Raw genomic sequence first — 10456 nt, forward strand, 5'->3', positions numbered from 1 at the left:
TAAGATGTACAATGATCTAAAGGCTATGTTCTGGTGGCCTGGTATGAAGAATGATGTGGCGGAATATGTCTCAAACTGCTTAACTTGTCAAAAGGTGAAGATTGAACATCAGAGACCCTCCGGGACGTTGCAACCCATGGAGGTTCCGCAATGGAAGTGGGAGAGCACTGCGATGGATTTTGTGTTGGGATTGCCAAGGACTAGAACTGGTTTTGATGCTATCTGGGTAGTTGTGGACAGGCTGACGAAGTCGGCTCACTTTCTACCCATTCGAATGAACTATACTCTTGAAGAGTTAGCACGCTTGTATATAAAGGAGATTATGAGACTTCATGGTGTGCCAACTACTATAATTTCAGACAGAGATCTCCGTTTCACTTCGAGGTTCTAGGGTGCATTTCAGAGAGCTTTTGGAACCCGTTTGAGCTTAAGTACAGTTTACCATCCTCAAACAGATGGCCAATCTGATGACACGAGCATTAAGAAGTTGCACAGAAAAGAGGTTTCATTAGTGAAAGTGGCATGGAGTCGAGTCGGTGTTGAGGAGCACACTTGGGAACTTGAGTCAGAAATGCAAGCGGACAACCCACGCCTATTCTCTGGTAACTGAAATCAAATTTTGTGGGCAAAATTCCCAATTAGGTGGATAGAATGTAAAACCCGGTTAATTAATGACTAATTAACCCATAAATTAAAATATATTCTAGAAAGTGAGAAATGAGGTTTTTATGGTTTAATGTGATAGAGAAATTTAAAACGATAATTTTGATACCAATTTTAAAGAAATTGGCCCAAGATTGGGCCGAACGGGCCAAACCGGGCCAACTAGACCCATATTGGGCCCAAGGGTCTAGCCAAGCCCTCATTCATTAAAGAGTTCAGCACACATTCTTCCCTCACAACACACACACACACACACGCTGAAATTAGAAGGGAGAAGGGGGAAGACATGAAACCCTTGCTCCAAAGCAACTCAATCTTCCATTGATCATAACTTTTGATCTGAAGTTTTGATCGACGCACCATTTATGGCCACGCAACCGCATCGTCAAGCTTTACAAAGCCCATAAGATTGTGCAAGAGGTAAGCTACGTTTCACTTCTGTTCTTCCAGCCTTGCTTTTTGAATTTCTTGGGCAAAGATGTTGAAATTTTGAGCTCATTTGTGTTATAGGATCTAATTAAATTGAAGGGATGACTTGTTCTTGCCTCCTTGGTCCTTGGGTAAGGTAAGAGATCTCAAACCCTAGTGAAAATTCTAAATTAAAGCATTTGGGTATTGAGTTATTGTGTTTGAGTGTGATATTGTGGCTTAGGTAATGTATATAAGTGTATTGGAGCTTGATTGATGATTTTGGAAAGCTTTGGAGTGGAGCACTAAGCTTGGAAAGGAGCTTTTGTATTTGGAAATATGATTTTGGGAGCTTTAAGACATTGGAAGTTGAGGAAAAAGTGAAAATTGAAGTGTTCCGGGTGGAACGGGAATCGACCAAGGTATGGTTTCAGTTTCCTTTATCTAAAATGTAATGTGGTTGTGAAAACGTAGGCTAGTGACCCTAGGATAGGATTTTGGAATATTGATGTAGTTGTTGAATGAATTGGATTGAATTGAATATACAAATATTGGTTGAATGATTATGAGTGGTGATGATTGTTGGCAAAGCATGTGGAGTTGTATGTGATATGGATTGATATGATTAATTGATGATAAGGTTGAAGCTCTTATTGATGAGCATGTTTTGGAGTGTGATATTGATATGTGTATATATATATATATGGTGATTGATGAAATTGAATGTTTGTTTGGAAATTGAGATAGGGAAGGATGATTATGAATTGAATTGTTGAATTGAGATTTGATAAATATGGAAGAATTGGTGGGTTGATGATTGAATGAGGTTTGGAAATGAATGATGTTGGAATGGTTGAGTTTTTGGTTGATTTTGAATGAATTTAGAAGTGTGTATTTTAAAAATTGGGAGTTTACGAGTTTTGGTAAAAATAGAATTTTAATGAACTTCAACGGATCATATCTTGAGCTATTGTTTTTGAAATTTGATGATTTTTATATCAAAGAAAGATAATTTCATAAGATTTAAAATGGTTTAAATTTGCTGGAAATCTGATTTTTATGGAAGGAGATATGATCGTTGGAAGTTAGGGCCAAAAATCTAAATTCTGTAGAATTTGTGATTTCTGGTTTGTGTGCGCACGTACATCCCTGTGCGCACGCACACGCCGTAGAATTTTGAACCTGTGCGTATGCACAGACTAGTGCGTACGCACACACGGGGACAGGGCTACTGATGGGAGCGCTAGCACGCCTTGTGCGCACACTCCACCAACGAAGGTTTGCAAGCTGTGCGTACGCACAACCCTATGCGCACGCACACATTGGGAATGCCATTCTGTTGATGGCACTAGCACACCTTGTGCGCGCACTTAACAATGGGAATTTTACTTTCTGTGCGCACACACAACCATGTGGGCGCGCACACTTTCTTAAAACATTTCTGGGCGTGCGCACGCACACCCCTGTGCGTATGCATGATGTGTGGAAAACGATCCAACACAAAACTCACCGGCAAGTGTACCAGGTCACATCAAGTAATAAAACTCACTGGAGTGAGGTCGATCCCACAGGGATTGAAGGATTGAGTAATTTTAGTTTAGTGGTTGATTTAGTCAAGCGAATCAAGTATTAGTTGAGTGATTTTGTATCCAACAGTAAGTAGATAGCAGAAAATGTAAAGGGAAAGGGGTGAATTGCAGAAATTAAAAAGAACTGAAAGTAAAAGAGCTGAATCTTAAAGAACAAGAAATTAAATGACTGAAACTTAAAGTGCAAGAAATGTAAATTGCAGTAAACTAAAGTGCAAGAAATATAAATTGCTTGAATGGAAAAGGGATTTGAGGACTGGGATTTCAGAATTTAAGCAAGGGAAATTAAATTGCAGCAATTATCAAAGCATAAGATGCATTAGAAGTAACTAGAATTCAAACAGCAAGGGAAATTAAATTGCAAAAGGGGTTCACAGAAGAACCAAAAGGAAAATGAGATCTCAGGGCTCCAGAGACTAGATATCAGAGTCTAGATCTCAATTGCCTTCCCAGATTCAAGTTCACAAAGCAATTAACAAGAAATTAAAGATTGAAGCAGTAAACGAAATTGGATTCAACTCAATTATGCAGAAGGGAAATTAAAGAGATCTTGAATGGAGATTGAGACAGAAATTCCTCAATTCTTCACACCCATGACTCAAACAAGAAAAGTAAAAAGTGCTCAAGCAAGAACGAGGAAGAAGAGAGATCAATTCTCCTCCCCAATTCTCTAAAATCTCAGTTCCTAGCTCTCAATGAAGTCTCAAACTTAAAAATCAAAAGAAGGTTCAAAAGTCAAAAGTAAAAGGAAGGTACTAATTACATCAAACTATCTCCTATTTATACACTTTCTATTCTTGGATTTTGGAATTTGGATGGGCTTTTGATTTGGTGAAGAAATGAATTAAATTGGATTTTTAATCCAATTTTCAGCCCATGAGAAAGTAGCTCCCAGGAAGCTGCCCTGCCCTTGTGGAGGGCAGAGCAGGAAATGGTGCATGCGGCCTCATGCGTGTGATGGGCGTTCAAGATGCTGCAGGATGTTGCCCTGCCCTTGTGGAGGGCAGGGCAGAGTTGCAATGGTGCGCCAAGCTGCCCGTGCGTGCGTGCTGCTGGCCGAGCCAAAATGCTGCACCATGCACCAAGAAATGCTGCCCTGCCCTTGTGGAGGGCAGGGCAGTGTGCGTCATGGTGCGTTTGAAATATTTCGCGTGCCAAGTCTTGGACATCATCAGGGTAGTGCTCAAGTGGTGCAGCTTCCTTGCTTTCTTAGTGAAGCCTCTGTGTTCGAGACTTCCTAGGAGCATTTCGGCCAATTTTTGGCTTATTTTCATTGTGCTTGAGCGCTCCCCCACTCCCCCTTGCTCATGAGTTCGAACTTTGTGGCAAGCATTGGTAGGCTTTTTTCTTGAATTTATTTCTTTGATGAGCCCGATATTGCTCTTGAAGAGGGCAGGGCAGAATTTTTGCTTCCTCCTTCTATGTTGCACCACACTTCTCCTCCCATGGTCACACTTCTTAAGCCACGTTTTTCTTCTTTTCTTCCTTTCTTCACCTACAAGAAACCAAAACAACCAATCAAAGTATCTCTAAACTCATAAGGTTTATAAATCAGTAAAAATCAATTAAATTTAGCTCAAACCTCATGATTTAGCATCAATTTAATGGTGGTTGTTTGATTTAAAGAAGTTATGCATTTTCATTCCAAATTACTTACTTAGGATGCAAGAAAGTGCATAAAAACTAGTGAAACAAGTGAAATTAGCTTAAAAAAATAGGTATATGATGGCTTGTCATCACAACACCAAACTTAAATCTTGCTTGTCCCCAAGCAAGCATTAAAATTAAGAGGAAATGAAATGAAAAAGAAGAGCAAACATTTCCTTATTAGGCATATACTAGAACTTGGCTCATAGAGTTTCATGCAGATCAATAGTAGTTCATTTATTACTTGCTGTCATAACAAACAATGTCTCCTAAAGGGTTCACCAAGGTTGCTGCTATAACACCTTACTTTTTAATTATTTCCCTTGTTAGCTTTTTCTTCTTTCTTTTGCATTAGAGAGCTTATTATTTATTGAAGGCTTGGTGGCGAATGTTGCAGCAGCCTTTGGCTTTATTTTTGGCTCAACATTTCTTCACCACAGACACATGGCTCACCATTTCCTCCTAGGATCATTGATGCCCAATATCTCTTTGGATAACTAAATGCTTTGTAACTAGGTTGCTCTTTATTGTGGACTTTCAATTGGCCATCCCAAATCAGTTGATCTAAGTGGTCAGGTTTTGAAATACCCCTTAGAATTTATTTGTCCAAGCATATCCTAGTACAAGAACACCACAGGCATGTGTCCTAGGGTCCAAGCTATTGGTGCCTAGCCTTATTCTTTGTTTCTTTGCCAGCTCTTGGCTTTTTCTTTTTCCTTTTCTTTTGATTTTGCTTTATTTCCAAGGGATTTTCATTGATTGAAGGGTCACAGCAGCAAACTAGCTTAAGCTTCAAGTAACATGTCATTATGCAGCAATTATTCTATGAGCTAACAATTGAATCAAACACCTACCACCACTAACTTCTATTCTAACTTATGCAACATTGGATATTTACTTTCTAATTCAAACCATTCTCTTTTATTCAAGCATATGGGAAACAAAACAAAATTTAAAGCTAAGTGATGAATGACAAGTACTTATGCAAATAAGCATTCTTAACAAACAATTCCACTTGCAACTAGATAAACACTTTAGCAGGACATACAATGGTTTCCAGATTCAAAACACTTCACAGCAGCAAGGATTAAGTTTAGATACAACCTTTGAAGTTGCAGCCCTTTGATTCTTCCTTCTGTTGTGTTCTCTTTGAGTTAAGATGCATAATATCTTCAATTGTTGACTCATGTGCTGCATAATTCTCAAAAGTTGCTTGCTTCTCAAGCCCTTAAGTACATGGTTAGTATGCATAAATTGAGTGTGGCTCTTGGATTTATTTTGGTGTGGGAACACCAAACTTAATTGTTTGCCACAGCCTTTGATGCAACAAATCAACCATATGTGAAACCTTGTGTCCTTGCTAAAGGTTATGGAATTAAAGCTAAAAAGCAGTTAAATAGTTGAATAATTTGTCTGATTGCTTGGAGCTAGCATTGTGCAGGAAGTGAGAATGTTCTTTTAAATGAGATTTTGGTGGAACACCAAACTTAGAATCCTCCATTCTCCCTTAAATTGTTTTGGTGTGCAACACCAAACTTAGCTCCTTGCAATACATACTTAATTATTCAACATTTTTATTGAAAAAGCTATGAAAAGAAAACTACCTCAGGTTGGGTTGCCTCCCAACAAGCGCTTCTTTATTGTCACTAGCTTGACATCTTATCCTTTGATCATGGGGGTTGAAAATCATAGTGCCTCAGCTTTTCTCCTCTTACTGTGAACTTCCTTCCGGTCTCCTCTTTGATAATCTCTAGGTGTTCAAGTGAAAGGATCCGGTTCACAGTATAGCACTCAGATGATTGTGGAGACACCTTCATTGGTTGGGTGTTTAACATCACTTTATCCCCTGGTGAGAAGCCTTCAGTGGGAATTTTCTTATTTCTCCACCCTTTTGGCCTCTTCTTCTTTTCTTCTTTCTCAGGAGATAATTCATGCCTTGGTGGTTCTTTATCTGGAGTGTTGAGGCTCCCATCTGGGGGTTTTGGATCTAGTTCCTCCTTGATTTCTTTGGTCTGTTGCACCATCTCTACTTCTTTGAAGCATGGATTTGGAAGTCTTGGAGTTAACTCATTGAATGCCTCTTTCAAGCTTTGATCCCTGGCTTTATCCTCTATACAATCTTCTTCTTGAGTGGGTTCATGCAGGGTTTTAAAAATATGGAATGCTAGGTGCTCATCATGCACTCTCAACAACAATTTCCCTTTTTCAACATCTATCAATGCTCTGCCTGTAGCCAGGAAAGGCCTCCCCAGAATGATGGGAGTGTTAGGGTCCTCCTCCATATCCAGGATGATAAAATCAGCTGGGAGAAGGAATTTCCCCACCTTTACCAGTACATTCTCTACAACTCCAAGTGCTTGCTGGATGGATTTGTCAGCCATTTGCAGGAGTATTCGTGTGGATTTCAGCTCACAAATTCGGAGTTTCCTCATTAGAGACAAAGGAATCAAGTTTATGCTTGCACCAAGGTCACAGAATGACTTCTCAATTGTTATGTCTCCTATGGTGCAAGGTATGTAAAAACTCCCAGGATCATCTTTCTTCTCTAGCAACTCTCTTTGGAGGATAGCACTACATTCCTTTGTCATCTCAACAATTTGTCCTTCCTTCAAGGGTCTTTTCTTTGTTAGCACTTCTTTCATAAATTTGGCATATAATGGCATCTGTTCAAGTGCTTCTAAGAAAGGAATATTGATGCTGAGTGTCTTGAATATGTCCAGGAACTTTGAATATTGCTTATCCTCGTTTTCCTTTTTGAACCTCTGAGGGTATGGAAGTTTGGGAATATCTGGCTTCACCCCTTCCTTCTTCTCTTGTAGCTGTGTTTCAAGGATGTCCTCATCTTTCCTTGAGCTTTTTGCATTCTTGGTCTTTCTCTCCTCTTCACTTCTTTCTTCTGTCTCTTCTTGTGGAACTTTTCTGTTGTGTTCTTCCTGATTGATGGCTTCCTTCTCACTTCCCATCATGATTGCTTTGCACTCCTCCCACTTTGTAGCTTTTCCTTTGTCCCTTGGGTGGTCTTGAGTAGCAATAGGGGATGCATTTGATTGCTTCTCACCCATCTCTGCAATTTGTCTAGCCATTTGTTCCATATGCCTCTCAAGATTTCTGATTGAAGCTTCTTGGTTTTTACTTGTAGCTTCTTGGTTTTTGATTGAGGCTTCTTGGTTTTTACTTGTTATGACTTGATCCTTCCGTGCTGCTTCCTGATCTTGTTTTGCCATCTCTTGATTTTTCATGAGTTTCTCCATCATTATCTCTTGGTGCTTCATCATCTTTTCCATCAATATCTCCAAATTGGAGATTCTTTAAGTGTCTTGTGACACTTGTGGCTGGTTGTGAGATGTTGAAGGTTGATGGGAGGTGTTTTGGTTAGTGGTTTGGTTATTGGGTGGATAGTAGCTAGAATTTGGGTGGTTGTTTTGGGGTTTTCTATATGGATTGGGGTTAGTGTTTTGCTGGTTGTGGTTTTGGTTGTTTCTTGAGTTGTTTTGGTTTGAGTTTCTTTGCCATGGTTGCTGGTTTTGAGTGTGGTTATCTCCCCATCTTATGTTTGGATGGCTCTCCCAGGATGGATTGTAGGTGTCACCATAGACTTCATTTTGCCCGGAGCTTTGGTTATGCACATGAGGTTGTTCCTGCTGCTGATCTTCTTGGTTTTCTTCATTTTGCCCCCAAGGAGTTGTTGGTTGGCTTGTGAAACTTACTGATGCTACTTGTAGGTCATCAATTCTTTTGGCCATTTGCTCAAATTGTTGCTGAATTTGCTGCTGCATCACTTTGTTTTGAACTAGGATTGAGTCAACTCCCTCTAACTCCATCACTCCTCTTCTTTGTGACGGTTGGCGTTGCCTTTGATGAGCAAAGAATTACTGGTTGTTAGCCACCATGTCAACAGTGGCGGAACTTGGGATAAAATTTTGGGGGGGCCACATAGAAGATAATTGTCAAAATGCTTTTTATATGGACTTCATTTAAGATAAGCTCGTCTAATCTCATTTCTCTGGTTTTGGTGATATTGCCAAATTTAAAGCTGTTTTTCAGGGTCTCGTTCCAAAAAATTAAGGTCAAACTTATCAGATGTAACTTTTTGAACTTTTAAAAGTTGTATCTCACTTTTTTCGCGATTCATTAAAGTAGAAAAACTATCTACATGTGTTGATATTGTAAAAATTATATGTTCTCCTTCTTAAATATTAGTCTTCCTCTTAAAAAATGCATCAATTCTTTAATTTTTCATTATTATTTTATAATAAAATTTAAATATATATCCTGTAAAATATGTAAAGAAGAAGTTAGAAGAACAAATATTAAAATTTATAATATTTATTGAATTTTTTTTATCAATTTATACAAATACAATAATATTAATACTTATTGAATATTCAATTATTTTTTATCATATAAAAAATTAAATTAAATAAATAGTAAAATATAAAATAATATTAAATTAAATAAATAAAAATATCTAATTTTTTATATTTAAACTTAAAGGTAGAAAGAGTGTTGCTTATTAAATTTATTGGGTACTTTAAGTCATAGTAAAGTATTTAAACCAATTGAATTATTTTTTATTTTTTGAAAAAGTACTACTAATTTTTTTATAAAAAGTTTGGGGGGAGCCGTGGCCCCCCTTGTCTGAACTAAGCTCCACCACTGCATGTCAATGAGGTTTTGAGCCTCTTCTGCAGTTTTCATCAGTTGCAATGATCCTCCAGCTGAGTGATCAAGTGCCTCTTGAGCCTTCAGCGTAAGTCCTTCATAGAAGTTCTGCAGCTTGTCCCACTCAGTGAACATCTCTGGTGGACATTTCCTCAGCAGAGCCTTATATCTTTCCCATGCCTCATATAGATTTTCAGCATCCAATTGTGTGAATGTCTGCACCTCAGTCTTCAACCGAATGATCCTTTGAGGAGGTTAAAACTTGGCAAGAAACTTACTCACCAAATCATTCCAAGTGTTGATGCTTTCTCTTGGAAATGACTCCAACCATTGAGTAGCTTTGTCCTTCAGGGAAAATGGAAACAGCAACAATTTGTAACTGTCAAGATGCACACCATTGGTCTTCACTGTGTCACATATCCTCAGGAAGGTGGATAGGTGCTGGTTTGGATCTTCCAAGGGGCCTCCTCCATAAGAACAGTTGTTCTGCACCAAGGTGATGAGTTGGGGCTTCAATTCAAAGTTATTTGCATTGATATTTGGGGTAAGAATGCTACTCCCACAATGCCTTGGATTAGCAAATGTATATGAAGCCAATACTCTCCTTTGGGGCTGACCATTGTCGTTGGCCATTCCCACTTGTGGATTTGTTGGATTTTCCTCCATTTCTTGGTTCTCTTCTCAACCTCCAAAGTGTTTCAGGATCAAAAGGTGTGGATTCATAGCTTCTTCCTCCTGACATAAACACAGAACCAGGAACCAGAATTATACACTCTATTGTTAGAGTGAAGTTAGAGTTAGCTTAAGCAAAAATTCAAACAGTTAGTATGCTTAGTAAAAAATTAAAGGAATAGGAAAGAAAAAGTGCTTGATCTAGATCTCCACTTCACTTAATCATTGTCAATCTATTTCAATCCCCAGCAACGGCGCCAAAAACTTGATGTGTGGAAAACGATCCAACACAAAACTCACCGGCAAGTGTACCGGGTCGCATCAAGTAATAAAACTCACGGGAGTGAGGTCGATCCCACAGGGATTGAAGGATTGAGCAATTTTAGTTTAGTGGTTGATTTAGTCAAGCGAATCAAGTATTGGTTGAGTGATTTTGTATCCAACAGTAAGTAAATAGCAGAAAATGTAAAGGGAAAGGGGTGAATTGCAGAAATTAAAAAGAACTGAAAGTAAAAGAGCTGAATCTTAAAGAACAAGAAATTAAATGACTGAAACTTAAAGTGCAAGAAATGTAAATTGCAGTAAACTAAAGTGCAAGAAATATAAATTGCTTGAATGGAAAAGGGATTTGAGGACTGGGATTTCAGAATTTAAGCAAGGGAAATTAAATTGCAGCAATTATCAAAGCATAAGATGAATTAGAAGTAACTAGAATTAAAACAGCAAGGGAAATTAAATTGCAAAAGGGGTTCACAGAAGAACCAAAAGGAAAATGAGATCTCAGGGCTCCAGAGACTAGATGGCAGAGTCTAGAT

The sequence above is a fragment of the Arachis hypogaea genome, chromosome 8 (genome assembly GCF_003086295.3).
Source record: "Arachis hypogaea cultivar Tifrunner chromosome 8, arahy.Tifrunner.gnm2.J5K5, whole genome shotgun sequence".
NCBI classification, from domain to species: domain Eukaryota; kingdom Viridiplantae; phylum Streptophyta; class Magnoliopsida; order Fabales; family Fabaceae; genus Arachis; species Arachis hypogaea.